General features: G+C 35.9%; 1 pseudogene; it reads left to right on the forward strand.

Annotated features, from left to right (window-relative positions):
- LOC135206874 (glutamate receptor ionotropic, kainate 2-like) overlaps positions 1 to 5,147 on the forward strand; it is an 80,915-nt pseudogene extending 75,768 nt beyond the window's left edge.
- Positions 5,148 to 7,500: the final 2,353 nt, after the last annotated feature.

Here is a 7,500-nt window from a genome sequence, read left to right on the forward strand (position 1 = left end):
ATCAGGAATAATTTAAGCAATAACACTTTCTCCTCCATCAAACCTTCCCTCGACGCAGAGCTCTGGGGACTCAGGAGGTGCCTCCAGAGCCAAGGCGTTGGGCCTCAACAGCGTCGGTGGGGTCTTCGTGGTGCTCCTCGCTGGAATGGGTCTGGCTTCCATCACGGCCGTCTGCGAGTTTGCCTGGAAGGCGAGACGAGTCTCCTCCGCCAGAGAGCGCGTGAGTTTTCCAGGCTGTGAAAGAGCTCTCTCTCTCTCTCTCTCTCTCTCTCTCTCTCTCTCTCTCTCTCTCTCTCTCTCTCTCTCTCTGCAAAGAGCAGGCTTTTGTCCCTCCTATGAACTTTGTTACATAGTCTTCAGCGTCAGTGTTATTTTTATCAACAAAATTATCATCGTCATCTTTATTATTGTAATGACTATAATCAATATAAGTCGTTTTTTATATTATTTCACTGTTATTACTATAGTAGATTCACATCAACCGTGCATTTGATGCCTAGGCCAGTCCCTTACGACGCTCATAATTGGCTGTTGATAAGCCAATGACAGGGCTGGAATCTCTCAGTCTCTCTCGAGAGAGTTCACATAGGCAGGATGAATGTTCCACCTCTCTTTAGAGATACGTCATTCAAAAGCATCCCTCAGGAGATGTGGAATATACATCCTGCCTACGTGAACTCTCGAGAGAGACTGAGCGTTTCTAGCCCTGTGATTGGCTTATCAACAGCCAGTCAGGAGTGTCGTAAGTGACTGGCCTAGACATCAGATGCACGGTTGATGCGAATCTACTATAGTATCACTAATGCTATTGTTATAACTAATGTTACTTCTGCTTTTATTGCTAGTGCGACTACTAATGAGGTTAAGCAGGTAACACCAGCGCCAATTCGAGCAGTAGAAGTTCATTTCTTTAGTTCTACTGTTACGCTACTAATTTACATTTCAAAACATTTCATGAAATTAGTCTTTTTTCATGGAACTTTCAATATTATTGCTCAAAATTTTATTAAGTTTTCAAAACATTCCACGAAATTAATCTTTTTCATGGAACTTTCAATGTTATTACTCATATTTTTATTAAATTTTCAAGACATTCCATGAAATTAGCTTTCTTTCATGGAACTCTCAATATTATTCCTCAAATTTTTATTAGATTTTCAAAACATTCCATGAATTTAATCTTTTTCATGGAACTTTCAACATTATTACTCATATTTAATTAGATTTTCAAAACATTCCATGAAATTATTTTTCTTTAATGGAACTTTCAATATTATTGTTCATATTTTTATTAGATTTTCAAAGCATTCCACGAAATTAATCTTTTTCATGGAACTTTCAATATTATTGCTCAGATTTTTATTAGATTTTCAAAACATTCCGTGAAATTAATTCTCTTTCATGGAATTTTCAATATTATTGCTCAGATTTTCATTAGATTTTCTAAGTAAATATTTTTGAAATCCCATCGTAAAGATCCTTTTTTAATGAGTAATTTCGGCGACGTGGCCACTGATCGCTACGACGATAAACCAGGTCAACATATCAGTCAGTGGGTCATGACTGTTATTCGGTTTCGTGAGTTCCGAACGAGTTCGCTAAATTGGATCTTAGGTTCTCTTTTGACTGAAGAGACGTTGGAACTTTTATGCAATAACTCCGCACGGACTGTAAGGAATGTTCCAGAATAGAAGACAGCCACTAGGGATTGGGGCATCCAATGTATTTCGCCGTGTTTATTTCTGGCCCCCTGAGGGTTAATTACCAGACAAAAAGATACGAAGAAGAGTGATGAAGAGAAAAAATAAAACCAGTGTAATCTAAACTATGTTCTGGTTAAAACCACTGGACACATTGCTTTCAATATTTTTCTAATTATGTTTAAAGTTGAATTATAGTGCTGTAAATTCGGTTTTTAATTTCAATATCAATAAAAAAAAGTATGTCACAACCTAGTTGAATTTGAGTGCAGTCATTAAAATTTCTTCGAAAATTTTAAAATGTTGAGAAGTCTCAAAATCCTTTTCCAATTCTTCTTCTTCTTCTTCTTCTCCTTCTTCTTTTTCTTCTTCTTCTTCTTCTTTCTTCTTACTATTATTTATTTTTTTAGGGTGTATCACAGTCCTCCAATTCGACTGGGTGGCATTTATAGTATGGGGTTCCGGGTTGCATCCTGCCCCCCTTGGGAGTCCATCACTTTTCTTACTATGTTTATTATTATTATTATTATTATTATTATTATTATTATTATTATTATTATTATTATTATTATTATTATTATTATTATTATTATTATTACTAAAAACCAGAACTCACTTTAGTTGAGAGTAGCAATCCTTCAGAAATTCCCAGAACGTCCAGAACTTACTTCCTCTTCTTCCCCCTCTTCTTCTTCTTCTTCTCGCCAACCGTAGGATTCCAGGTGGAATGACGTGAACAAAGACTTGGCCCTGTCCCTCTCCTGCGCCTCCTCTGCGACAACCGACGGGAAGGCACCCGTTGAGGGGCGGAAAGTCTCGGCCTTGACCAAGACGACCTACGGTTCTACTTATACCACGACCTGCTCCTTCAGACAGAAGGAGCTCTTGTCGTGACAAAAATTGGTGAGTAGGAAAAACACGAAATATATATGAATATAATAGAGAGAGAGAGAGAGAGAGAGAGAGAGAGAGAGAGAGAGAGAGAGAGAGTACGTATGTTTTTTTAAGAAAATCTAATTAGCCTACGTTCGAACTCTATATTTCAGCTTAACCTCTGTGTCATATTTCATACTGGTCGGTTCACTGACGTAGCAGTAGTAGATGTTCACTTGGAACAAACCGACAAACAAACAGACACATTTCCATCTATGTTTTATATATATTATTATATATATGTATATATATATATATATTATATATATATATATATATATATATATATATATATATATAAACGGAAAAGTATGCCCTTACTAAATGTACTAAAACGTGAAAAGTAAATTTTTTAAGTTACTCCAGAATTTTCTTACAATTAATCATGTTCTACAAACATAAAACCATATACATTACATGCACACACACACACACACACACACACACACATATATATATATATATATATATATATAATATAATACATATATATATATATATATATATATATATATATATATATATATATATATATATATATATGTGTGTGTGTATGTATGTATGTGTGTGTGTTTATATGTGTGCATGCGTTCGTATGTATGAATGTGAGTTCATGCCCAAAGTAAACATGAGGAAGATAATGGAAAATGCATTCCAAAGAAAGCATATAAAATTCACCATCATCATGACATCTAGATTTTCCTATAACGCAAAAATATTATGAGAAGATTCGTCTCTCCTCCATCTGCTCATGATGAATTTATCATTCTTTCTCTTTTTACTGGATGCCAGAGAGACAAAAAAAAAAAAATTGAGAGAGACAGAAAGAGAAAGAGAGAAGGAAAAGATTATGTTGCTGTCACAAGTTTAATGAAAATAGAAAGCAAAAGTGGAAAGGTTTTCATAATGCTTTTTTTCGAGACCAAAATCCCGATTAGACGTTCGATCTACGCCCTCTTTTGATCGTGGCCGAATAAGGACTGGAAAAGCAAAAGGAGAAGGAAAGAAGAAGAAGGGTGTGGTTGAACAGTTCCCTCTTAAAGGGAAAACTCACTGGACTTCTGGTCGCTTGAATTCTTAGGGTTATTGTACAACACTAAAATAGGTAACCAAGTAATTGTTAACATTGTCGTTAATAGTAGTAATAATATTTTGTTCTGCATAGATGTATTAAGACAAAAGGTTTAAGCAAAAAGTTTCCACAGGGAATATCAAAATGTCATGAAAACAAAAGGAGAATGATATAGAGAAGAGGAAAATATTAGTAAGACTGAATTCCATATCGTTTTCTTTAGAGTTCAACCCCATATTATTCTTTCCAACCCACAGCAACGCCCTTTATAAGTGGAAGAGTTACTGATACCTACATTTAAACAACAAACAAATGAAAAATATAATAAAAGACACTTTTTCCCATTTCCTTTCAGGTGTCTAACAAACTGGTCAAGCACAACCGTTACTTATTCGTACCCATGATGATCGTCCGTTAAGCTAATTCAATTCCCGAGGCCTTGTGGAGGGGAAGAGAGAGAGAGAGAGAAAAGAGAGAGATAGAGAAAGAGGGAGCAAGAGGTGCTTGAATGTCAAGGAAAGTCACTGAAGGTGAGTATTTCGTCCCAAAATAGATTTTTGGTTCGGTTCATTTACCTTTGCTTAATTCATCTCTAGTGAATTTCAAAAGTTCTGCAGTTTTATTGTTTTGTTTTAAAAATGTTACATAGAAAGAATTATTACAGTAATTATAGTATAATTATAGTATAATTGCAATGAACTTATCGGGCACAGTTTTCCGTGTCGAAAATGATGACAATGGTTGCAGGTCCACAATAATATAGTATCTATGAGTATATGGTCTTTAATGTATATTAAAAGCTTTCGAACCTTTTACTAGGTTCATCTTCGGTCAACTTGACTGAAGATGAACCTAGTACAAGACTCGAAAGCTTTTAATATCCATTAAAGACCATATACTCACATACTAAACTATTGTGGACCTACAACCAATGAATTTATCATCTTACTTCTTGACTTTAGTTTGATATTTTCTCACTTTTCGATATTTCTAAGTGTCGGTTTGTTGCAGCGGGCGTCTAGTTAGTGCCCATGCCCACACCTCCGGGCCACTTTCGACCAAGGGCCCCTGCTGGCATGGGACAAACTTCATCTACGCCAGAGGACTTCGTCGGTGTAATGAAATTTATTCGTGGGGGCCAGTAAGTTAGACTCGGTTGATGCCGTTGAATTCTGAAACATCATCAACTGCTCTTAATCTTTTTGTATCTACGTTGATTCATCTGCGGACGAAGGATTATTTTAGGAGTTGGAAAATCAGATGTTAAATCTTCCATGAAAAGGGACCGATCCAACGACATTACTGAATAACCAAGAGGCCCAAAACCCGTTAGAAAGTACTTTCTGCTAATGGTATGAAGTCATATGTGAAGTCAAATGTGTGTGTTTACAAACATCTTTTGGGTGGGGAGAAGAGTTCATAAGTTTTATTGTACTTTTTATACGGACAATTGTTAATAAAATAATATATGAATGCAGTGTTTACTCTCCTAGTTACTTTATTTATAAGTACCACCTGTGTGATCCATACCTACATTTATAAAAAAAAAAAAAAAAAAAAAAAAAAAGTTAAAAAATGACACTGACGCTCAGTAAAGCGCTGAAATTTAGTGCATAGATGACCTTAGTGGATTACAAGGATTATCGGATATACGGTCAATTATTTAGCTGGACATTGTACAGTAGATCATACATCATACTCACAGATGTTTCAGATATTGTGAAGCTCAAGGTCTGTGAATATATAGGCACTTCTGATCGTTGTACCACTGAGATGGGCATATCTGCCAATCAGTATACACCTAATGCCACCATTGGAAAAACGGCGTGGCTGAAATCTTGAGTTAATTAGGATCGTATTACTGAAGCTTGTCAGGTAGTTAATATTTCAGATGCTATATTAGATTCTTGATCTCAAGAGGAAGTTAAATGAAATCCTGATGGCTATTTTGATAAGATATGTCCTTAGAAAGGTAGTTAAATCAAGGACAAATGACCAGCCATGGTTTGATGATAGAGGTAGACGAGTCTGGCATAACAACCAGACCAAATTCAGTGTATTCAAGAGAGGTTATATGAAATGCTGATGGCTATATTATAAGATATGTCCCTAGAGAGGTGATCAATTTTAGGATAAATTACCAGCCATGGTTTGATGATACAGGTAGGCGAGTTTGGGATAACAAACAGACCAAATTCAGTGTATTCAAGAGAAGTTAAATGAAATGCTGATGGCTATTTTAATAAGATATGTCCCTAGAGAGGTGATCAAATCCAGGACAATTAACCAGCCATGGTTTGATGATACAGGCAGGCGAGTCTGCCACGACAAACAGACCAAATTCAGTGTATGGAGCGGAAATTGTTCTAATGAAATTGCCTGGAGGGGAAACTCGAAGGAATCACTCAACCTCATCTGTGGTGGACCAAATTGGGTTACATTCGTATCCCATTCAACCACTATTAACAGCTGATGGGGTAACTGGCTCTAGGGAAACGGCTGAGCTGAACTGCTTCTTCGAGGTTCTGACGCTAAGCAGTCAGTCTATAGGATGTCCCTCTCGCTGCGTCGCGTCATCCTGAACCTCTTCTCACGAAATTTTACATTGCATGCCATTATACCCACGTGCAATAAATCAAAGTTTACACAATGTTCTAAGGGGTCCACAATAATGAAAATGTGAAAAAAGTTCGTGTATAATTTATAGACACTTTATAAAAAGCTTTCGAACCCTTCCCTGGGTTGTTCATCTTCAGTCCAAGATTTTGGACTGAAGATAACCCCAGGGAAGGGATAGAAAGCTTTTAAAAAGTGTTTATGAATTATACACGAACTTTTTCCACATTTTTATCAATGTGGACCCCTTAGAACATTGAATAAACTCTCGTGATAGAGAGTTCTTCCTAACTAGAGATTATGTCGCATTTTTATTATTGTCGACCCCTTAGAACATAATCTCTAGTTTTAATCCACTTAACATGTCATCACTGTGACAATGTTCTCAGCAGTGTGTTGCAACGACGTCGGAATATATATATATAAGAGGTGGGACGATCATTTGTAAGCCTTCTGAAGGGTCGGTACCCACAGTTTGAAAAACGCTGAGTCAGGGGATAGTGGATGTGTTTATCTCTTTTGGGTTGTAAATCTGAATATTTTTTATCTTTCGTAACGTGAAAATTATGAAACAACACACAAAACATGACAAAATAAAATAGGAATAAAAATGAGAATAGCGTGAAATCGAATTAAAAGAAAGGGGGAGCTGTGTGGTATCTTTAAGATTGTCAAATTTGCTCGATTTTTCTCATCTTTTATGCCATAAAAATTATGGCATCACACAAATATAAAAAATAGGAAAATTCATTAAAAATAAGAACGAGAATAGCGTAAAATAAAAACACAATGAAGGAGAACTCTCTCTCTCTCTCTCTCTCTCTCTCTCTCTCTCTCTCTCTCTCTCTCTCTCTCTATATATATATATATATATATATATATATATATATATATATATATATATATATATATATATCAATTCAAGCTACAAATGTCCTTTAATATCTAAATTCCCTTTACCTCCCAAATGATATATTTTCATATATGTACCGAAGGGGAATTTTTTAATTGATAATAATTTCGTCCCCCCATGGGATCGAACCACCGTCCAAGTGGTTATTCATAACAAAAGGCTACGTGCTGTCAAACGCTCGAATTGGCCAACATGGTAGACGGGGTTTCATATCGATTCTATTTATGAAAGCACCCAGATCGAGGGTGATTTGTAAGGTCAGAATC

Source organism: Macrobrachium nipponense, chromosome 31 (assembly GCF_015104395.2).
Source record: "Macrobrachium nipponense isolate FS-2020 chromosome 31, ASM1510439v2, whole genome shotgun sequence".
Lineage (NCBI taxonomy): Eukaryota > Metazoa > Arthropoda > Malacostraca > Decapoda > Palaemonidae > Macrobrachium > Macrobrachium nipponense.